The sequence below is a fragment of the Callithrix jacchus genome, chromosome 13, assembly GCF_049354715.1.
Source record: "Callithrix jacchus isolate 240 chromosome 13, calJac240_pri, whole genome shotgun sequence".
NCBI lineage: Eukaryota > Metazoa > Chordata > Mammalia > Primates > Cebidae > Callithrix > Callithrix jacchus.
In genome coordinates this window covers 81,232,349-81,257,728 of record NC_133514.1, presented here as the reverse complement: position 1 = coordinate 81,257,728, position 25,380 = coordinate 81,232,349, and positions in this window count along the sequence as shown.

The following is a 25,380-nucleotide window of genomic DNA, read 5'->3' as shown; positions in this document are numbered from 1 at the left end:
ACAGCACAGTGGATCATGTATAAATCTGACCCCAAGCCTGGTCCATATTTTCTTATACATTCCTGTAGGTACCATGCCTCACCACTCTCCCTAGGGTACCAGTTCTATGGAGCCAAAGGAGATGAAAAGGCTTTGAATAAAAACTAAATCATAAAATGACACGGGAGCACAGTGTATTGAGTATATCCCTCAATTGCCTCTCCTGGGGCTCTATTGTAATTACTCTCTCTCTCACACTGTTGTTACAATTTAAGACTTGCTTCAAATTTCTGAGAATCAGCATGCACTCCGTCTCAAAGTTAACTCTGGACCCTGAAGCCCACTTTCACATGACCAGCAAATGGACCATTCTTGCAGTAGTTCGATTATTTAGACATCCACTGGGCACCTGTAATGTTTAGAAATTTGGCTCCACAGAATTACTTAAAAGCATGAATAGGTTTATATTTTCCACAGGGACAGTTTTCTGAGACCCACAACTTACTCCCGGTGTCAGAAATCAGGGCTGCATCCCCAGTGCTCTGAAGAATGGATTTGCCAGATCATCCCAGCTCTGCTGTGCTTCCTGCTGTGATTCTTACCACAGCTCTGCTTTTACTTCATGTTTCCCATGAGCTCCTCCTCCCCTGACACATGCTGCCTCTTCCCTCAATTTCCTCTCCTGGACCTCATTTTCTGCTGTTTTAACTTCCACATTTAGTTCTACACATGCTTCATCAATAAATCTCTCCCACTCATTTATCTCCTTGAGTGTCTCCGATTCTGTTTCCATCACTCTCAATCTTGAGAAAATTCCCCTTTTAGAGTGTGTTTCAGCATCTGGTGAAAACTGGGTTAAACCTCTCTGGTTCTCTTCAATAACATGATCCCATCTGCCCTACTTGCTGGTCACAACCCTCTATAGTTTCCAAGTTACTGTTTTCAAACCCCTAACAGCAGGAACTTCACTAATGCAACATAAGAGCTGGGTGAATTTCATTCTTTCGAGCCTAGGGCTGCATTAACCTCTCCTTCAGAAAAAAAAAAACAAAAAAAGAAGCAGCAGCTAAAATTAAAAATAAAACCTTGGAACACCTACACTCTGTCAAACAATCAGTTGTTTTTAAAACTTCTTTTAGAGTTAATTCATCTATTAACCAGTAATCAAAATTAAGCATCAAATATTGTTTGAGCATCTTTGTCTATAAAGACACTACTGTGTGCTGGGGAATATGTAATGTACAGAAATCACCTATGCCCTCCTGGTACTTGAAAACATAACCAAGGGGGACAGGGCAGACACGTGGCAATATAGCTGACAGTATACTAAGTTTCTAATGACAAACTTATTGAAAGCCTGGAGATAAAATTATTAAACCAGCCACCGGAACCATCAATAACATGAGATCTTATCTGGGCATGTTGCTAGCACATCTTGAGAAAAAAAAATTTTTTTTAATTATCTTCTTTGGTTAATTAGAAAATTACACTTCTTTCTCTTTCTTTGAATGCAGTTGCTGACCAGTGCCTAGCTTGGCAAATGGAGGACCAGAAGACGTCTGTCACCCCTTTCCTCTCCAGCTCACACTCTCTGTAATACACATAACTTGCACAAACTTCCTCTGTAATGCTTCTGCCCTGGATACAAGAGGAAATCCAAAGATGGAGCTTCAGAGGCTCTGAAACTTCCTGAAATGGAATGCAAATTGTAGTGTTTTAGAGATCCTTGCTTGTCCTCAGGAAAGAGATCATAGTTTCCTCTGAATTCTCAAAAAATTCATGGCAGAAATGCTTAAGAATCACCACTCCAGACACACAACCTTGTAAGATCCTCAGTCTTAGAGTTCATGGACCTGGTTTTGCACTTTCATTTTTCAACCTGTGAGCTGAATGACTTTCCTCAAGTGGACTGAACACTCTTTGCTTTCCTCTTTTGTTGTTTTAGTGTTGATGTTCTTCTTGCTTCATATACATAATACAAATAAATATTCTTAGTGGGTTTAAATTCACAATAATAGTGTTGTGCTCTGGTTCAGGCCATTTGAATGCCTAAATATAAAAACATAACTCATGATATTTTACTGTTTTCATACTTTAAGTATTATAAAGTTTTCTGACTAAAACGCAAAAATATGCATTTAATAGGTCTGAGAAATTTGTTCTGCCTCCTCCAATTCTGTCTACATACTTTGTTCTCCCTTTGACTGAAATCTAAAGCTTCCTTTTTAAGATTTCCATTTGATTCGGTGCCCAAGGGTAAAACTATACCTCCCTGCCTACCTCTCTGCACTGAAGGTGAAAGGACTTCTACTTATGGGTCCTAAACCAGTCTTCTCTTGTCCGTCTTTCACTCAGGTCTTTACTTCATAATCTACCCAGTTTAATTTCCATGGAACTTAACATATAATCACTCTCTTGATAAGATCTCATTTCTCTTGCCCCTTCTATCATAGTCAATGGAGAAATCCACAATCTGGTTGAATCTATCCTTCCACCTGTTTAGTGCCTGTATCTAAGCAACTACAAACCACTACTGGAGGGAGTAAAATTTTCTACCACTAATTTGGGAAAAAACTTGGCACTATCTTAAACTTGTGTCTACTCAATGAGCCAGCAATTTCATTCTTCGCTAAATAACTCAGAGAAATTGCATACATACACCAAGAGATATGCATGGGAATGGCCATATAGCATTTCTGTAATAGCAAAAACAATGAAAATCTATACACTGAGTGGAAATAAATGAGTCACATCCCTAAGCAACAATATGGATGTAGCTAATAAATATAGTATGGGGCAAAATTAAGTCACAGAAAAACACATTTAATATATTTTATAGCTCAAAGCAGGCAAACTAAGCAACATTAGGTTTAGGGCTACACATGTATATGATGACTGCACTTACCCACACGTAGAAGGAGATATAATTCAGAAGACTCGTTATACCTTCAAAAAGGAGAAGAAAGAGTCATGTAATTACTGGTAAGTTTTATATCAACTTCTTGAACTGATTTCACATTAAAAATATGATTCAGATGGACCTTCAGTACTATCCAGAGATCCTCTTTCAACCCACTAGTGAATTAATTCTCCTACTTTTTAAGGTGGATCTAGAATTTTCTTCCTTTGTATCAAACCACTAACGCCTGCCTTCTCATTCTCCCCTCTAAGAGCTTAAAAGTTAAACCTATGTATTAATTCGGGAATTTTTCTTTTTAAAGTCCTATACTTTCGCTTTTCTTAAGTCAATCATCTCTTTTGAAGCCTACTATAAAAAATAAAAGTTAAATAATGGTTCATTCAAATTTGACTAGATCTGAGGGTTAGTGATTAGACATGACAATTATACCACTTTCCTCCCCAAATTTTAATCTATGGAAAGAATTGGCACAAGAATCATTAGCTGAAACAAGACTAAAAATTTCAGTTTTATTATTCATGTGAAAACAGTGATTAGTAAGTAGGATTTCTCAAACTATGCTGAAAGAAATTGCTAAGGTTTGAGGACTCAAATAGGATATCAAATTCTGTTAACAATTAACTAGTTTCAGCTGAACCGACAGGACTCCATAAACCTCACTAACTCACTAATATTGAATGGGGAGGATAAAGGTGTGTTCTGAGGGAGGCGAACCTCCAGTAAGAGGGACGGAAGCAGGTGAGAACCTACTGCTCTAATGACTAATCCAGGACACAAGCAACACACAGGCAGAGTCAGGGTAAAACTATTAGAGGCATTGGAACCAGAGTGACTCCATCTTGAATAGGAGCTGGGTAAAATAAGACTGAACTCTATTGGGCTGTATTCCCAGGAGGTTAGACAGACTAAGTCACAAGATGAAATAGGACGTTGGCACAAAGTACAGGTCACAAAGACCTTGCCGATAAACCATGCTTCAGTAAAGAAGCCGGTCAAAACCCAGCAAAACCAAGATGGTGATGAAAATGACCTCTGGTGGTCCTCATTGCTCATTATCTGGTAATTATAATGCATTAGCATGCTAAAAGACACTCTCACCAGCATTATGACAGTTTATGAATGCCATGGCAATGTTAGGAAGTTATCCTTTATGGTCTAAAAAGGGATAAGACCCTCAGTTCTGGGACTTGCCCATCCATTTCCTGAAAAACTCATGAAAAATCCATCCCTGTTTAGCATATAATCAAGAAGTAACAATAAGTATAAGCAGCTGAGTAGCCCATGCTGATGCTATGCCTATGGAGTAGCTATCCTTTATTCCTTTACTTTCCCAATAAACTGGCTTTCACTTTACTCTATGGACTTGCCCTGACTTCTTTCTTGTGTAAGATCAAAGAACCCTCTCTTGGGATCTGGATCAGGACTCCTTTCTAGTAACCAAACCTGTGCCTCATAGTCAAGTCCCAGCAAGCATCTGACTCTGACTCATCTCATTGGCTACTCTTCTTTCTATCGAGTGAAAGGTCAGTGAGAAGAAAAAGAGGAAGGCAGTGCATAATTTCTCCAGTCTTCTCAAGAAGGTACGAGAGTTGTGAAAAAGTTCCTCGTCTCTGGTCCAGGGGAAAGAACATTGGTCTAAGGTAAAGAGCCTCTTTTATCAATCACATCTCACGTCATGCTTTTATTTGCTAACCAATATCATGTTAATTGTTTTGTTTTTCCTAAAGTCTTTGAGCTCTCCTGAAGAATACTGTAATTTATTAATCCAGAGCCCCTCAGTATGTTATCTGGGTTTCAAACATTTGAGTCATAAATGACTTGATCATCTACTATTTCCTATATTAATAAAACTCACAAATGTAATCATATTCAGAGCAAGAGATTAAGATGTATATCATTTAGGAGAGGGAGCTGATCCTAAGCTGTTTCCTACCAGTGTTCTACAAATTTGGTTTTGTTAAATTTTATTACCTCTTATTTTGCTAACTCCTCCATTTGAGTATATTTTCTGTTCTTTGTGTCTTTCTTCTGAAATAGGGAATGAACAATTCTAATTAAAGATTATGGCTCATTGGGTCCTGGTTAACTGAGGCTTTCTTATGAATTGACAAGTACTCCACTGTCCCTTCAGGCACAAGGTACATTCGCCAAAATGATGTATAAAAAGCAAAGAGGACTTCCGTGCCTTTCAGCCAGAGCTTGTGTGAATAGCATCTGAGAAATAAATAGTCCTCTAGCACAATTCACTTACCCAGCAGGGCTTGGTCTCCTGTGACATCTCAACTTGGGAAAGCAAGCAAGGAAATGATAGAAGGCAGCTGGAAACCAAGCATTTAGTGCCCATTTGCTTAGCACCTACTATGCCTAAGGCAATTTGATTAATTTCAGGCAGGAGAGGAGAGAGACATAAAAAGATGTAAAACATAGACCCTGCCTTCAGAGAGCCTTCCTAAAATGAGATGGAAGCACTGCAAAACTCCCACAAAAGGATGGACTGTGGCAAGGGTCATTATGGAAAAGATTTCAAAGGTAGTAGAGAGAACTTTCTCTTGTTGACCACCAGTCATTTTCTATCTCAACATAAAAGTGCCCACCCCACCCTATTCCAATGTCTCCACTTGTTGGATGGGGCAACTGGAAGAAAAGCATTGTTTAAATTGCAACTATGAAGTGGGACTACACTAGTATGCAGTAGCTCAAAAGAGAGGCAGCAATAGTAATTTCTATAATAGAGCGTGTTTTCAAGCCAGGTTCCTTCCACTCATGCACAAGCAATCACTGAGACAGTGGGTTTTACAAAAGAAAATATTTTATTCACAAGGCCGCTGTGCAAGGAGACAGGAGGAAAAAAATCTCAAATCTGCCTCCCAAAAAATAGAGCTTGGGGATATTCATGAGATAGAAAATGGGGTGATATAAAGTGTGCAGTGATCTAAAGTGTTGGGCAAGGAGATTGGTGGGTAGGAAAGATGAGGTAATCAAGGTTTCCACAGAAGCCTAATTGAGCTTCATGGGTCTTCGATAGGATACATGTGCAGAAAACGGCAGCAGTTAAGCACGATTTAAGGGTGGAGGTTTTGGCGTTCTGACTTCAAAAGGTCACTTTCCAGGCCCAGTTGAAGGTCAGTGGTTTCAACCAGTTCAAACTGTACAAGAGCTGCCACTTGGTTCCTAAAAAACAACTTGAACCAACTGTTTACAATAGTGCCCCACAGTCGAAGATGTTATCTATAAGGAAGCTAGTGGGAGTTTAGTTAGGTACTGTTTGGCTATGTGACTTGCTAGTGTTACTTTTAAGATCAACCGGAGGTAAACAATTAAAAGCAAGCAAGGCAGATTAAGTTGGGCAGGCTTAATCAGGTTAGCCCTTGGCCTCAAAAATGTGACTTAAAGGTTCAGAGAAACAGAAAAAGTTACTGGAGAAGTCACTTAGGAGTGGGGACTATGGCTTAGAGTAGGACCTTCACTAAGACAAAAAAAAAATAGTTAAGGGTTTGCATTATCTTCTCAGTGTTAGTTTATGACGTTGAGAGCAAAGCTGCATGGCAGATGCTTGAATGTAATTGGCTTTGCAGTTATGGATGGGTACAAAGGCCCCTTCAGGTGGGCTGCTATAATGAGCTGAATTTGTGTTTCTGTGAAGGCAGATAGTATTGATGGGTGAAATTTAATGAAAGCACATGTCATCAGTTTACATTCAATTACAAACAAATAAAGCTTGATTGTTGACATCTTTGTGTTCAATTAGAATTGAAATATTAGGCTATATTAGAGTGATTTTGCTATTTTTAGAAAAATTAGTCAAAACTTTGCTCAGACTTTATTTTGGTTGTAAAAAGCAACAAGCTAAAAAAAAAAATCACAAAAGTTAAACGTGGCTGCTCCTCTCCTAAGCATTTCTAGAAGTATTATCAGTAATAGAAGATTCTAGGATGAAACTATAGATTCCCATTGGCCCCTCAGAAGCTATTAATAACAACCCAAGTCTAAGGACAAGATCAGAAGAAATTACCCGATTGTGTATTTCATTGTGAGTGTATTTGCCTAAGAGATTCTGTATGTGTTTTATTTGGGAAGTGGGGAGGAGAAGGTGGTTGGGGTGGAGTGAAGGCAGGTAAAAAAAAAGCTGCCAACTCACAACAAAACTTAAACAAGACGTGGCCTTTTAGAAGTTAGAGATGCCTTGAGCAACTGGCACTGGTGACTTTTGTTTTGAAATATCTGGAAGTATTTTATGAGGTCTGCAGGGGCTCTTCACTATTATCTTTGACTTGAATCCTGTCATGCAAAACATTTTGGGTTTTTAAATACCTTAGCTCTAATGGATGCCCAATTCATGTTCATTGAGTGATTGCATGAATGAATGCATGAATAATAAAAAGCAAAGTACTGGGAACTAATCAAGCAAGTAATATGACTACATGAAAATGCTGCCTTTGGTTTATGGTTTATTTCATGTGTAAGAATCTCCTCTTCCTGGTGAGATTTGGAACTACAAGAATAAATAGGACTTCATCTGATCCCTATTGATCAGTCACTATTGTGCAAAAGTACATATTTGCCAAAAGTGTGTAAAATGTGTTACATACACATTTTAGGCATGGCCCCTTCCCCAAAGAACTTCTCAGTAAATGCAGGTGATTTAGAGTGTAAAACAAGTAAAAGGAAGTAAAAGATTCAAATCCAGTGGTAATTTCTACTTGTACTTTTTCTTTCCTGCTCTTGTGGAATTCTCAGTGAAAATCTCTCTGTAAGACACCGTGAGGCTGCAGGCAGCATTTCAACAGTGGAATGAAATGGAAGTAAGAGTTCAATTCTAAGTTCTGTAAGGGTAGGATGATGAGTGTCCTGTCCAGGGTGATATTCTCAGCACCTAACAGTTCTCTGTATTTGTTTAATCATTTTTAAAAAGAACAAAGTATGAAAGGTAAGAAGAAAGGAATCAATTTTAGTCCTATATGAAGCAAAGAGGATGTGATTCCTAATTTTTTTTAAAAAAATCCAATGCCTCTGCTATTTTACTTCTCCTGTACCCTTTCATTTTGGGAAATTGTGATGACTTCCAAATTATGGTAATCATGGGCAAGAGTAGGTCAGATAATTCCTGGAACCAGTATTAACTCAGCAGCTCAACTTTTCTTGTGGGCCAAGATCTCATTTTGTACTAGTGACCTTAGATCTGAAACCCATCATACTCCAAAAACTATGGGAGAATAGAACATCTCTGTACTTGCTTTGGCTGAGATCAAACTAGCTCAAGATTTGCTCCTAAAAAAACGCTCCCCTAATACCTTTACAACTATATGAAGATGTAGAGCTTTCTCTAGTTGGGACTACTTCTGTTTGAACAATCATTTCTAGGGCTTTAGAAAAGATAAACAAAGTCCAAATGGCTCCATTGTCAAAGCTAAACTTGACCACTAGTCCACAAACCTCTGAACAGAAAATGAATGGTTATTTTAAAAAGAAACATAAAACTCTATTTTCTGATACCTTCCACACAACCCATCACTAAATCATTGGAGCAGGTTTCCTGTTGGCTTGTTTCATCTTCATTTTATTATCTGGGGATAATTGAACTCCAAGACGATGGATGACTCATTAAGACTTAGGTTTTTCTGGCTCTATATTTTATAACTTTGTGTCTCCTGTAAACCAATAAATCTTCATGTTATAACATTGAAAATAATGTCAAAAGACAAAATTACAACAAAATTTAGTTTAAAGATTTTAATTGGCTTTTATTTTTGATTCTGGAATTGGCCAACACCTCATTCTATAAAATAGAATGAGTGTTCCATGAGCTGAGCAGAGAAGTTTGGTTTTATAGACAGAAAAGGGCTGAGGAAAGCAGAAAACAGAAAGCAGATTGGTTGTTTCAAAGTTACTTTTCTTGTAAGGATTAAAGCAGAAGGGACTTCCTTATCGTGCTGTCTAAAACTGACATGTTTGGGGATTTGGCTATTATCTACCTCTCTCCTGATTGCTTGGAAGGTCAGATAAATAATTTAGTTGCCACTTGATAATGTACAACTTTAGAGTGAGAAATTTGGTTTAGTCTATTGAGTTAAATGCAAGCAATCCATCCAACCAATGACCTCCTGTAAATTTTATTTAATAATAGTAATGATTCATTATTCTAATGTCTATCTTATAACAAAACAGAATCACATCATCAAATTACTTTACTCTTTTTTTTCCTCAGATTAAGAAAAGAAAATTAAAAACTTTAGAAATTTTTACATGAATTTCAAAACACAGCTCTAAGCTTATTAATATTGGAAGCAAATTGCAAACTGTATGAAATCAACAGCAATAATTATTTTTAAAAGATATACTGTGTTTAAAACATTGGAGCTATACAGCATATTTTAACATATCAAAACCATTAAACTTTTTGGAACATTATGATAAATAATTGTTTTAACACATTTTACACACTTTTGGCAAATATGTACTTTTGCACAATAGTGACTGATCAACAGTTTAATATATAATTTATAACATTACATATATATATGAAAGTATGTATTATATATATTCCTTCTTCTGTAATTATCATTGCCCTCTCTAACTTTCTGGGCTGAGTTTCACTTGAATGCTTTCCATTCATCCATTCTTGGCTTCATTATGTATCCTCTTTAATACACAGTATGGTTTTAATATAGGAGTTAAGAAGGAATTACTTAGGCAGATAGTAATGGTATGGGAGTTCTCAGGAAGGCTTTTCCCTTTAAGGAAAAACAGACCAAATCATTTTCTAACAAAGGAGAGCCTATAAAGTTGAGCTGCAGACAGGGACAAGCAAGCTGGGAGCTTGCACAGGTGAATGCCTGCAGGAACTAGGGACTAGACATGTTCAAGATGGTGGCTCCATCTTCCCTTTCTGCCAGCCATGTGTACAGTAAGGTACAAACAAGATGGTGCCAGCCAAGAAGAGTTTATTTGCATCATAATATTAGAGTGGGGAGACCAGCCTTCCCACCCACCCCCATCATCCTCCAGCACTATGTAAATGTCACACCTAATCAAACCAATCTGTGAGCCCTAGGTAAATCAGACACTGCCTCCTCAAGCCAGACTATAAAATCCAGTGTATTCATCACCAGCCAGTGTTTTCCACTCAGAAGACCCCTTTCTACATATAGAGAGAGCTGTTTCTCTTTCTCATCTCTTCTATTAAATCTCCACTCCTAATTTCCTTGTGTGTGTCTGTGTCCCAAATTTTTCTGGTGCAAGACAATGAACCCTGGGGTTCATACCCCACACAACATAGCTGCTTATGTTTAAGCCCTTTGGGTGCTATTAAATACTGAAAAAATAAATTTTTTTAGGAACATCTAAACTCTGCTGTTTCACTACTTATTTGCCTTTCCTAGTCATTATAGATGGCCATTCCAAACACAGATGTCACCAGATATTTAGGAGGATTGCACAGTGGTGTTACTGGTCCAGGGAACAATGAAAGATTCCAGGTGAACAGAATCTTGGTGGAAGCGGAGTTTTGAATGCTTAGGTGAATCAGAAGAAATAGGGCTGACCCTGGGGAAGGCCAAAAACAATCATGTAGAACAGAATTGGAGGAAGTTGCAGTAGAAGGAAGGATAAGGCTCATGACTTGCATTTTGGGACAAAGCAGAATTTCAATAGCTACTTATGGCACCCTAAAGATTATAAAGTTTAGAACAGGGGATAATGGGGAGGGTGAGGGACATGCCCTGAATTCATTGATAGAAAGGCAATTCTGCAACAATTATAACTTAGCTTATCTTCCACCATACAGTCTAAAACCCATGGTTGAGAAATAGATGCTGTCCACATATTCCCCTCATGTGCAAAGACACATTTTTGAGTGGCAAATGGCAATGGCTGAGGTCTGCCTTTAGGTTCAGGGGAAGAACAGTTAGTTGGAGCCGAGGAGAGGGAACAGCGTTTTCCCAAGTTAGGAGGTTTCCCCTGCCTCCTACTCCCAATGGTGTAAATGGATCTAGCCATGATGCTGTCCAATGACTTTGATATTCTGAGTTAGTTAGCCAAGAGTTCGTTGGCTGCTGATTTTCTTTGCCCTATGGACCTAAAGGCCTACATTGATGTACAACAACATCCTGCTCTTGAATAGAGTACACCAACTGCTGTTTGCAGTTTGACTAATCCTAGACCCCTAGTCATAACCAGCTGTCACTTTGGAGAGAACAATTTTAGAATAGGAGCTTGCTGAGAACAGCGTCTATGTTAAAGAAAGAATTTGATTACATCATTTTTGGTTCTTTAGCCTTTAGAAGCCAGAAGTAATTGAATCATTATAGCCCTGCCTCCTACTCACCAACTTCTCCCAGCTCAGATATCAACTCCCGTGGAAAGCCTTTCTTTATGTCTAAGTCTATTTTGGATATTTCTCTTCTATGCTCCCATGACTTTATAGTAGTTCTCATATATTCTTGCAGTTAACTAAATGCTTGTCACACTTTGAATGTCTCTTATTCCTTACTAAGCTGTGAGCTTCTTTGTGGTAGAAACTGGATCTTTTCCAGTGTTGGATCCCTCGCTCCTAGGGTGTGCAATAAATATCTGTTGAATGGGTGGATACCTGAATCAAACCATCTCCATGTCTGCCTGCTCTCTTTATGCACTCACCATCTGGCCCTGGCCCTGATTCTTAGTTTACTCAGATTGTGGATGATGACACGTGTTATCACACATATGTAACCAACCACAGTCTGCTCCCAGCCTACTTCTTCCTCAAGTTCAGACTCAATCACCACCTCGTATAATGAGCCAGGCCTGACTGCTGCAGGCCAAAATGATGTCTCCTTCCTCTGACCTACACCACTCATTATTTAAAACTTGTACAAATACCTCTTTATCACACACTTTCTTTAGTGTGATGCCTGTGAGTCTGGTCTTTGTGAGCCCCTCACACATAAAGTCCATGTCTTCCCTTTCCCTTTTCTTCCTCTGCGTATCTAAGCTCTGAACTGGGCACAAAGAATACTCCAGAGTGGTACCAAATGGCATGAAATTATCCTAATCGAAATGAAGACATAGTTCTGAGGGCAAGGTTTTTGTCCACAGAACTCTACCTGTATTGGTACTACTGAGGCTGCTTCCTGGTGATGAATAGAGCCACTAGGCAATGAACGTAGGAGGGGATGGAAAGTAATTGGCAGAGGCAGAACTGTCCTTTTGTTATTTTGTTATAAATAAACTCCCACAGTGGAAACTTGTTAACCTCAGTCCTTGCCTTCACATCTACTTATATGCAAGACCTCCCTCGACAAATCAATCTTTACACTGCAGTGGCACTCTCTTGACAAGATATGTTTGGCTTAGCCACTGTTGATATTTGTTCTTGAAATCTCGGTTGTGTGGCATGGTACACTCTGAGAGCAGAAATGGAGACGCTTAGTTTATATGCACAGAGGACGGGCAAGATGCAAACAGAAAGAGATGGTCCACAGCAGGGCAGCAGGAGTGGCGGGAGCTGAGCAGCACTTAATATGTTGTGATGTGTTGAATCTATGAAACGCCTGTTCAATAGCTAGTCAAAGTAAATTTAGAAGGGCACGGGAAAGGGATTTATTTTTTCACCACTGTATAAATGTTCATTATATCTTATGCTGTTGGTCATGGTCTACCTGCGTCCTTTTGAGGTCCCAGTGCCCTTAGACTCTCAGATAGCACCACTGAGAAGAAATAGGTGAGGTTTGCTCAATACACACACACAACACACACACACACATACACACTCCCTATGTATTTCAAGAATTGAAGCATTATGGGCACTTTGGGATTGAGCTTTTTTTGCTGGATTTTAATCTCCGAAAAGAGAGAGCTCCTCGAAAGTAAATTATTTGATCTTTTCTCTTTTCCTCTTGTGCATAACCTTATTGGAGCATTTCTCAAATTTGACTGAGATCATTTAAATAAATGTCTGTTTTGATCATCAAACACCATTTGCAACCTAGACTGAATCTTACCCATTTATGTTTCCCAATAGAGTAACAAAGTGTCCAGCACATAGGAAAATCTCCTGAAATGGTAGCTGAACAAGAAATCCTAATATCCATGAACAATTGTATATGCAAGGCAGAAAACAAAAAGGTAAACAAAAACTATTTTGAGCCAACTTAAGAGAAATGCAGACACTATTAGATTATTAATTAAATTTTAATTTTCCTGTAAATAGTCTCCAGAGAAAAATGCTGTTTTAGCATTGTACCCTAGTTTAGGCTACTGTGTAAATAAATACTTTCTGTGGGTCTAGTTTTAAGCTAGATGTCATGGGAGAATAATTGAATAAAGTGTGGCCTCTGCCACTAAGAATGTTGGGTGGCATCTGGAGAAACAAGGTTCAAGAAAGGACCCAAAGCATGCGATAGAGTATGACGACAGGCCAGATGGAGGAGTGGAGGCAGTATGGATAAAAGGAGGTCAAAATAGGACAAGATTCCATGAGCTAGTACAATTAAAAAAGGTATTAGGAGGAGGTAAAACTGCATTGCAGTGAAGTTCTAGTTGATAAATGACATGTGGGTAAGCATTAATTGAATCATGCTGCTATTTCATGTAAGATTCCGGATGGGAATGTTAGATATTGTATCTCACAAAGGAAATGTTTTTCAGTGGTGTTGCTGAATCCTTAGATCATGAGAGTTTCCTTAGGTTTATCAGTGAACAATCTTGTCTTTAAAAAGGCAGTTTGGTGTTCTGTAAAGGAAAAGTGTGCTGAGTGTAGAGACCTTGATGTTAGGCGGCAAGTCTACTTTTAGCTGTGTGACCTTGATAAAGTTAACCATTCTCTGGGCCCCACTTTCCTTTCTTAAAACATCGCCAACAGGAAAAACCTGACCCCACTTGACCTCAGGGCATGGAAAAGACTTAAATTGTGAGAGAAAGTCACTTGTATAAAGACAAGAAGTCACTTCATCCTTTGGCCTTTTTCAGACCAAGCCTCAGATGAAAAGTGAGAGAATTGCATGATTTCTGCTCTTCCTCACGGCACTCATTTTTTAAGCATTCAGGACACTTTCTCCCACTCCTTTAATTTATTTCCTTTTGGTAGTCAGAAATTCTTAGAACACATTGAAGCATTTATGCATGTACATTTTAATACATAGAATAGGGTTCTCCACAAGTAGAAAATTCTGTGTGTGGCACAGGATTGAGGTGAGTGTCAGAAGAACCTCGATTAAATGTGTATATTGCCAATTCTATTTTTCTACCAGTCTTTCAATTTGGGAGGTCACTAAGCCAACATGGATAGGAGTGAATTCATATTCTGTAGTAAATCTGCAGTAAAGGGATGTCTCATGAGAAGCAAGCACTGAAGTTGGGACTGTTCAGAATATACATAGAGAAATTTGAAACAATGTGCGTTTAGAGCCAGTTCTAAAATATGTGACTAAACTCCACCTTTAAAGATGAGCAAAGAGAAAAGAATAGAAAATGAAAAAAGAACCTACATGAAAAACCTCTGGAAATTACCTCCTATAGAGTCGAGAGATTGACTTTTTCAATAGGCTACAATAATGCAGGATCTCTTCTAGAAAGAGCAGAGGCCATAAGGGGAAACCGACCAGGCTAAGATGTAAATACTATAATATAAAAAGAAAGAATGATAAAACAATTCTTGTACATAAGGAAATAAAAATAAAATTAAAAAGCATGGTGGAGCATGCACAGTAAAGACCTGATTTTAAATGGCAAGAGATTCAATCACTGTTTTGAAGAACAAACTTGAGAAGCTTCCACAGATAGCAGATATCAAAGTCCTGAAGTAGTTCATGACGTGCAGTAATAATCAGCGGAGCGTGATGGCTCATACTGGTAATCTCAGAACTTTGGGAGACCAAGGCTGGAGGATTGGTTAAGCCCAGGAATTTGAGACCAGCCTAGGCAAAATGGTGAGACCCCCCCCATCTCTACAGAATTTTAAAAAAACTGGCTGAGCATGGTAGCACACGCCTGTGGTCCCAGCTTCATAGAAGGCTTAGGCAGGAAGGTCACTGGAGCCGAGGAGGTTGAGGCTGCTGTGAACCATAGTCATGCTACTATACTCCAGCCTAAGTGACAGAACAAGACTCTCTCTCAAAAAAAATTTTTTTTAATAATTATCAAAAATGAGCCAGAAATGCATGGATAAAAACATTTCTAAAGAAGAAAAAGAACAATAAATGCAGAGGAAAACACCAAAGATATGCTGGGGGATAAGTCTTCTGTTCTAGAAAGTGATGTACAAATTGAAAGGCCCAGATATTTTGGGGTAAAATCAATGAAAAACCTCACATTTATATTCACATCTAGTAATTTCATTATAAATACAAAAACAAGAAAAATATAAAACTGGAGAAGTAAGCAACCCTCAAAGATATAAAAATTATGTTGCCTCGAACTCGTATTTGCAAAGCAAAATGCTGAAGCTGGGGAAGTTATAACTGTGCAACATAATTTTGAGGAGAAAAATTTTCAGGACCAACCAAGAATGTCTATGCTTGACCAACTTGTCTTTCGTTTGTAAAGGCATTCTTGGATATGTGTGTGACTCCTTGATAAAAAAATAAATGACTTAGAAATAGAATATAACCTACAAAGATAATAAAAAGAAAAAAGAAGTAATGGAGAATCCATTTAAATAAAATTTAGTGAAGGATTGTTGTAAATAGTTATAAAACAGTGCCCAAATATTAATGGGTTTTCTAGAAACAAGATAAACAGAGTAAAAAATATAATTTAATAATAATGATTGGTTCATGTATTAATCTGCTCAGGCTGCCATGACAAAATACCAAAGACTGGGTGGCTTCAATAATAGAAATGTATTTTCTTGCAGTTCTGAGTGTTGGAAGTCTGAGATCAGGATACCAGTATTGTTGGGTTGTGGTGAGGCCTCTCCTGATACAGATATCAGCCTTCGTTCTGTGTCCACATGAGGCCTTTCCTCAGTATCTGCACAATGAGAGAGGGAGCTTTCTCCTCCTTTTGTTGTGCAGCCACCAATCCTACTGAATTAGAACCTCATTTAACTTTATCCCCGAAAAGCCTTATCCCAAACACAGTCACAGGAGGAGTTACAACTTTCACATACGCATTTCAAGAGGGACACAATCCTAGTAGCATAAAAATTATATGAAATACGACTAAATATCAAAATCACATTATATTTCACAGCCTAAAAATGGTGAGATGCAGAGGTAGTTTCTTTAATACAAAATTAGAGAAATGTGGATTAAATAACAATTTTGAACACTGTAAAGGTAACCATTAGTCATGAATAAAACCTTCCAAATTATGTTAGAATACAAAAATATATATAGTGCATAGAGCAAAATTAGAACAAATACAAGAGGAGATAGACTTAACCAGGAAAATATAACAAAAGCAAATAGATGTAGAACAACTATACAATTATTCTAAGAGGGGCAAGTTCTCATTAAAATATTTAGAATAGACCTATATGTGTTCTGGAAAATGCTTATAAAATATCCTTCAATGTTAAGATAATAAAATAATTGAAACTTAAAGAATGAGTAGAGATATGTTAAGTAAACTGAAATAAAGTGAATGTGAAAATGATAATAAATAAATCTCCCAAATCAAAGAACTATTTCAGAATAATAAAAATGCAATTCACAATAAAGCAAGACCTAGGGGAAATTCATATGCAGTACAGCAAGGTATTGATACACATCAGCCAAATTTTCAAATGGCAAGAAATATTTTACAGAAATATAGTAGTCTTGGGAGAGTTTACCAAAATGTATAATCCTTCATAGATTCACTGAGCAAATAAATAGAAATAAGTATACAGAAGATGGACATCATAACATCTTTTTTTATAAAGACAGGAAATATTTTATACACAAAGAAAGGGGGATATACCCACTTTTACAATAAACATTGAACATTTGCCAAAATTGGCTATGGCAAATATTGTTTTATTACTTGAATTGGATAAAAATAGAGTATGACAATATAATAGTTATCATGATCACTAGTAATCATTCTGTCTTCACAATATGCCAGGAAACATGCCTTCACATATATTAGCATTGTTTATTCCTAATAACAATGCTATGAAAATTATGCAATTACCTCTCTATTTTACCTATGAGGACATTTAAACTTAAATATTTTTTCTGAGTTGACATGGCTAGTTAGATGTTAAAATCAGTGTTCTCAAATTTACTGTGCATTACAGCCCTGTGGTGGGCTGTTGAGTCCCACACTCCATTTCTGATTCCCAGAAGGTCTGGGGCAGGTCCCAGTAATTTGCATGTCTAATAGTTTCCAGGTGATGCTCATGCCACTGGTCTAAGAGCCTGCACGTTGACAAGCACTGGGCCAGGTGCTGCCAAGAACAGCAGCTTTACTGCTTTCAAAAAGGAGAAATTGTCAGAGAGCAGGTTCTGACAAAAATGCAATAAATTTAGAAGTTTATAATTAGCAAAGCTAAAAAAAAGTGCTTGGAAATTTAATTAAAAATTAAAAGCAATCATTCCCAAGTTAATCAATTTAATGTATTTCCAATTAAAATTCCAATTGGATTTTTTTCTTTGAACTTGACAAAATGATTCTAAACTCCATGGAGATAAATAATAGAAAATAATAGTCAAGAAAAATTAGAAAAAGAAGAGTATTTGGTGGGAACTTCCTGTATAAAATAAAACATTGTAGATTTCCATATAAGACTGCATACCAAATAGGTTTTCACACCATGCTTCTTTAAAGTCTCCACTGAAACACTGAAAAGAAAACTTTTAAATATGACAAGGAATAAGCCAGTAATAGTGGTATGGAAGGGAGGCACCAAAAAAGAGAGTACAAAGATTTGGGAAAGATAAAAAGGGATGAAAATGTATTTGTGATACAGTCAAAGGAATGAAACCTTTCTGACCTGGTATAATCCAGAGAGTGCTGGGTTCCATAAAGAGTTTTGGCCTTTCAGAATCCTGGATGGAGGAGCCTTGGGCTCAATGAAGGCAGATGCTAGATAGTAGGTGTGAGAGGTAGGGCTGAAAACAAAGGGGCTGATTAAGTTCTCTGAATCCAGCAAGTGAACCAGAGACCCCCTCTTCCCTTTTATTCTTTCCTGCTCTCCTTCCTTGAGTTAGAGAAAAGGTAGCTTGATATTTATCCTCAGGCACAACACTAGAACATTACTGTCAACAGAAATGGATTGAATGGTTGAAGACACTGAGGGTGGGTGATATTGACACCTTGGAGTAAATCCTGGCTCATTCTGACATTTGGGAACCCTCACCTTTGGAATGACCATCATCTTGTTTAGAGAAAATTAGAAAAAAGTTGTCCGAAGAAATTGAATATCCCAAGAGATAAAACATCCAATGCTGGTATGTGAGATCTCTCTAGTATAACAAGAACTCTAATGCAAAATTGTAGCTCCAATAAAACCGGGAGCGAAAAATGAAACTGTGGATTCCACCAAGGAGACCATTTAAGACATAGGTTAAGCTGACAGGCTTGCAGGCAGGGTTAAAGAAGATCTAGGCCAAAATAGACCCTAGGATAAGAGGTTCCAGAGGCAAAGGTGCTTGGGGGGAAAAAAGCGGTATTACACAATAACTGTATAGCAAAGATCTTGATTTTTATGAGGTAATCATTGAAAAGAAAATATTTCAAGAGGGACAAAAAAGGTTCATTAGAAACTCCAATTACAACGAATGTATATCCTCTCCAAGAATCTGATCAATACTCACTAAGTGATTGTTCTGCAAACAGTGTTGAACAAAGTACAAATAATACAGCCAGCCTTTACTGAGGTGCATAACCACAGTTAGTAACCACGTGGAGAGGATGAAGAGACTAGAGGAAGGTGGTAAAAAAGAAGCAGATCTCCACCCATAACAGCAGAAAATGAATTGATAATGTTCACAATTGATAAACTGAAAATAATAAATGTGTGCTCTTTGAGATTGAGAGTTTATTAGAAACAGGCCTTAAAACAGCTATAATTGGTTGCCTCTGGAGAACAAAACTAGGGAATTGGCAGTCATGGGCCATGGCAGGGTCCATTTATTAGAAATCTTACTCCTTCACTGTGGAAAGTTTTTCATTGATTTTTGTTACTTTATGTTTCCATGCAAACTAAAAACCCACTTGATTTAAAAATCAGGTTGTGTTTTCATTAGGATCAGGTTAAATTTTAGTTTAACCCAGGAATATTTCCATGCTAATGATTGTGAGTGGTCCTGTCCAAGAATGCCTTTCTGTCTTTTCAAATCACCTTTTGTATCCCTGAAAGAATTTTGCTCTTTCTGTGAAGAAACACACAGCAAAGAGTGAATGAAAACAGAATTAAAGCCATAAAAATAGTTTTTATAAGATAAATGAGAGATCCAGGGCTAAATAGACCAGTCACTCTCAATAAAAGTAAACATCTAAGTAGGCAAAAGACTACCATTCATAGAAAGAAACAGGTGGTAGGGATCATAAAATAAAACCCAAAACTCAGTTGAATGACAAACACCTACAAAAGAAGTGGCTTGGAACTGATGAGTATAAAATATGAATAAAGGCAAGCTAGGTTAGTACAGAGGATAAGATTCCTCATGTTAGGCAGGTTTGAATTCAAGGCAAAGAGAATTAAAGGAGATAGAAAAAGGTACTTTTTACTTTTAATGATTGAAATATAAAGAGTCTAATGCATAGAAACTTTAATGTTTATGTTCATGTGCACAGCATAGAGCAAACACCACTGGTAATATATAAGTGGATATGCACTCCAGCCTGGGTAACAGGAGCAAAACTCTGTCTCAAAAAAAAAACAATTAAAAAATACATAAGTGGATATGAGAAAACACATATTCTTAGCAGGAAAGTATAATTTATCTCTATTGGTCTCTGAAAGCCATATACCCATGTCATTCATCACCCTCTGCTTAAAATTATCCAGCTTTACTCATTTCTCCTGGCTCTAATAGGTACAAAATATATTTTGTGTTTACATTCACAGTTTTCTAATGATTCTGAGTATCCTTTTACATGTATTTCAGTCATTTGGATTACTGGATCTATGCATTTTCTGTACATGTCCTTTCTCCATTTTCTGTTTAAGTCTCTGACTTTTTCTAATTGATTTGCAAGAGTCTTTTGCAAGTCTAGATATTACTCCATGGTAAGTTTCAAATATGTGTAAATATCTTCCCCATTGTGTCACTTGCTCTTTATTGTTGCCTATGATGTCCTTCATGAATGGAAAACTAATTTTAATTTAGATAAATTAATCATTTCTTCTTTAGGATTGCTTATGATTTTTTAATTTTTAAATCAATTTTATTTGTAAGGCCTAACTTACATACAATAAAATATGTTCATTCTACAGTACACTTCAATGAGATTTGACAAATGTTTAAACATGTATAACCATCACCACAATCAAGACATAGACATCAACTCAAGAGGTTCCTTTGTGTCCCTGTGCAGTCATTCTCCATTCCCTGTGCAGTCATTCAGCATCACCATTGCAGTCAATTTCCTGTCGTGCATTCTTTCACTCTACATTTGTTTTGCTTGTCCTAGAAGTTTATAAATGAAGAATCATACAGAATGTACTACTTGGTGTCAAGCTTCTTTAACTTAGCATAAGTGATTCGACTATGTTGTTTTGATAATCAGTGGTTTGTTTCTTTTTTACAAATATGCCTCTTTAGTTCATATGATTAACATTTGATTTTCAGTTTTTAGTTATTCTATTTTGAATTTTTTGTGGACTCTCCATGCTCTTTTTTATAATGACTGAACTAATTTACATTCACACTAACAGTGTGCAAGTGTTTCCCTTTCTCCCCATCCTTGCCAATACTTTTTATCTTTTGAATTTTTGATAATAGACATTCTAACAGGTGTGAGGTGATATCTCATTGTGGTCTAATTGATACTTCTCTGATGATTAGTGATATTGAACATTGTTTCTTTTACCTGTAGGCCATTTGCATGTTTTTTGAAAAATTTCTATTCAGAATCTTCACCTATTTGTATTATTGCAAGTTGAGTTCCTTATATTTTTGGATATTACCTTCTTATCAGATATATGGTCTGAAAATATTTTTTCCTATTCCATAGGTTGTCTTTCCCACTGTTTGTTTTCTTTGCTGTAAGAAGCTCTTTAGTTTCCTGTAATCCCATTTGTCTATCTTTGTTTTTGTTGCTTGTGCTTCTGGGGTCATATCCAAAAACGTATTGCTTAGACCAATGCCCATGGAGTTTTCCCCTCCTGTTCTCTTCTAGTTGCATTACAGTTTAATATTTTTCATTTAAGTGTTCAATCCATTTTGAGTTGCTTTTTATATATGGTGTGAGATAAGGATCTAATTTTATCCGACTGTATACAGATATCCAGTTTTCTCAATACCATATGATCCAGTAATCTCACTACTGGATATATAGCCTAAGGAAATGGAATCACTATATTAAAGAGATAACTCCACTCTCATGTTCATTGCAGGATTATTCACAGTAGACAAGATATGAAATAAAACTAAGTGTTCATTAAAGAATGAATGGGTAGAGGAAATATGGTACATATACCAAATGAAATTCTACTCATTCTTTAAAAAGAAGGAAATCTTGCCATTTGCCAAAAATGAATAAACCTGGAGGATGTTATATTAAGTAGAATTAGGCACAGAGAGACAAATACTGCATTCTCACATAGTTTTTTTTTTCTTTTTTTTTTTTTTAATGTGAAAACTAAAAAACTCATAGAAGCAGAGTAGAGTGGTAGTTACCACAGGCAGAGTTGGGAAGATATTGGCCAAAAGGATTCAGAATTTCAGTTAGACTGGAGCAATACATTTTAAGAGATCTATTAGATCTATTGTACAGCATAGTAACTATAGTTAATAACAATGTAATGTATACTCAAAAATTGCAGAGTGGATTTGGTATTCTCATCACAAAAGTAAGTATAAGCTAAGTAGCTTGTCTTCACCACTCCATCATATATACATATTTCAAAACATGTTGTACACCATAAACATGCATACATTTTTTGTGTAAATTTTAAGAGAACATAAACAATCAGAAGAAAATACAAAAGGACTGAACATTTTATACATCTTTTTATAAAAAAGAATGTATTATTTTTCGATAAGAGCCTTTAGTGTATGAAAAAAGTGCATGTTTATTAGAAACTACTAGAAAGTTTTCCAAAGTGGTTCTATCATTTTACACTTCTGCTGACAAAGACAGTGGGTATTATTTTTCCTATATCATTGCCAGACCCTGATTAGAGTTTTAAATTTTATCACAAAGAGTATGTATTTTTTGGAATCTCATTGTGACTTTAATTTGAATTACTCTGAACACTAATAATGCTGAACATCTGTATTAGTCCATTTTCATGCTGCTGCTAAAGACATACCTGAAACTGGGAAGAGAAAGAGGTTTAATTGGACTTAGAGTTCCACAAGGCTGGGGAGGCCTCAGGCAAAAGGCACTTTTTACGTGGCAGTAGCAAGAGAAATATGAAGAAGCAAAAGCAGAAATCCCTGATAAACCCATCAGATGTTATGAGACTTATTTACTATCACTAGAATAGCACATGCCCCTGTGATTCAATTACCTACCCCTGGTTTCCTCCCACAACATGGGGGAATTCTGTGAGATACAATTCAAGTTGAGATTTGAGTGGAGACACAGCCAAAGCATATCAACATCTTTCTAATGTGCATATGACTATGTACCTTCTTTTGTAAAGTTTATACAAATCATTTGCTATTCTTTCACCAGATTGTTTGTCTTTATACTATTGCATTGTTAGAGTTCTTTTTGTATTTTGCATATCAGTCATTTGTTCGATATGTTTGGTAAACATTCTTTCCCAATCTATGGCTTGACTTTGAATATTTTAACACTATTTTTTGAAAAACAGTATTTTTAGAATTCTGATTGTCAAATATCACTTTATTTTTATTTATAGTTCTGGGAAATTATTGCCCTACTACAATTTCATAAAGACTTTCTCTATGTTTTCTTCTAGAAGTTTTATAGTTTTAGCTTTTAGGCTTAAATTCATGAAACATTTAAAGTAAATTCTTATAAATCATATGAAGTAAAGGTCAAGAGTTATTTCCTTTTTCCAGGGGAATACCCAGTTGTCCCAGTATCACATGTTCAACACCCTCACTTCTTAACATTGATATTGGTCCAGCACATGCATGTGCACACATGCATATATACAATTGTACCTATATGTATATATATTTTCTGATTCTACTGGTCCATTAATATGCTCTTAAACCAAAAGCACATTTTTGGTTAATGTGGCTTTATAATAAACTTGAAATCAGACACTGTAAGTCTTCCAGTTTTATTCTTTTAATAAAAGTTGTTTTGGCTATTATAGGTCTTTTGTATGTACACATAAATATTAGAATCAGTTTGTTTATAGTGTTTTAGATTCTGGGGTACATGTGCAGATCATGAAGAATTGTTGCATAGGTACATACATGAGAATGTGGTTTGCTGCCTCCATCTCCTGTCACCCATATCTGGCATTTCTCCCCATGTTATCCCTCCCCAACCTACCTACCTTCCACTGTCCCTCCCCTAATCCCCCACAACAGACCCCAGTTTGTGATGCTCCCCTCCCTGCGTCCATATGTTCCCATTGTTCAACAGCTGCCTATTAGTGAGAACATGTGGTGTTTGATTTTCTGTTCTTGTGTCAGTTTGCTGAGAATGATCATTTCCAGATTCATCCATGTCCCTACAAAAGACAGGAACTCATCTTTATTTACAGCTGTACAGTATTCCATGGTGTATATGTGCCACATTTTCCTTGTCTAGTCTACCATCAATGGGCATTTGGATTGGTTCCAGGTCTTTGCTATTATAAACAGTGCTGCTATGAACATATGTGTGCATGTGTCTTAATAATAGAACGATTCTTTGGATCGTTTGGATATATACCCAGTAATGGGATTGTTGGGCCAAATGGAATTACTATTTCTAAGTCCTTGATGAATCTCCACACTGTCTTCAACAATGGTTGAACTAATTTACACTCCCACCAATAGTGTTAAAGTGTTCCTATTTCTCCACATCCTCTCCAGCATCTGTTGTCTCCAGAGTTTTTATTGATCACCATTCTAACTGGTGTGAGATGGTATTCCAATGTGGTTTTGATTTGCATTTCTCTAATGACCAGTGATGATGAGCATTTTTTTCATATGTTTATTGGCCTCATATATGTCTTCTTTTGAAAAGTGTCTGTTCATGTCCTTCACCCACTTTTGAATAGGTTTGCTTTTTTTCTTATAAATCTGTTTTATACTTCTTTGTAGATACTGGATATTAGCCCTTTGACAGATGGGCAGATTGAAAAAATTTTTTTACATTCTGTTGGTTGGCAGTTCACTCTAATGATTGTTTGTTTTGCTGTACAGAAGCTCTGGAGTTTAGATTCAATTTGTCTATTTTGGCTTTTGTTGCCAATGCTTTTGGTGTTGTAGTCATGAAGTCCTTGCCTATGTCTATGTCCTGAATGATTTTGCCTAGATTTTCTTCTAGGCCTTTTATGGCATCAGGTCTTATGTTTAAATCTTTAATCAATCTGGAGTTAATTTTAGTGTAAGGTGTCAGGGAGGGGTCCAGTTTCTGTTTTCTGAACATGGCTAGCTAGTTATCCCAACACCATTTATTAAACAGGGAATCCTTTCTCCATTGCTTGTTTTTGTCAGGCTTGTAAAAGATTAGATGGTTGTAGATGTGTGGCATTGCCTCCAAGGCCTCTGTTCTGTTCCATTGGTCAATATCTCTGTTTTGGTACCAGTACCAAGCTGTTTTGATTATTGTAGCCTTGTAGTATAGTTTGAAGTCAGGTAATGTGATGCCTACAACTTTGTTCTGTTTGCTTAGAATTGTCTTGGCTATGAGGGCTCTCTTTTGATTCTATATGAAGTTTAAGTTTGTTTTTTTCCACTTTTGTGAAGAGGGTCATAGGTAGCTTGATGTGAATGCATTGAATCTGTAAATTACTTTGGGCAGTATGGCCATTTTCACAATATTGATTCTTCCTAACCATTCCATGCTCATGGAATATTTTTCCATCTTTTTGTGTCCTCTCTTATTTCCTTGATCAGTGGTTCGTAGTTCTCCTTGAGGAGGTCCTTTACATCCTTTGTTAGTTGTATTCCTAGGTATTTTATTCTCATTGTAGCAATTGTAAATGGGAGTTCATACTTGATTCATTCTATTTTAGTCTGTAATTGATGTATAGGAATGCTTGTGAGTATTGCACATTGATTTTGTATCCTGAGACTTTTCTGAAGTTGTTTATCAGTTTAAGGAGATTTGGAGCTGAGACAATGGGTTCTTCTAAATATATAATCATGTCATCTGCAAGTAGAGACAATTTGACTTCCTCTATTACGAATTGAATACCGTTTATTTCTTTTTCATGCCTGATTGCTCTGGCTAGAACTTCCAGTACTATATTGAATAGGAGTGGTGAGAGAGAG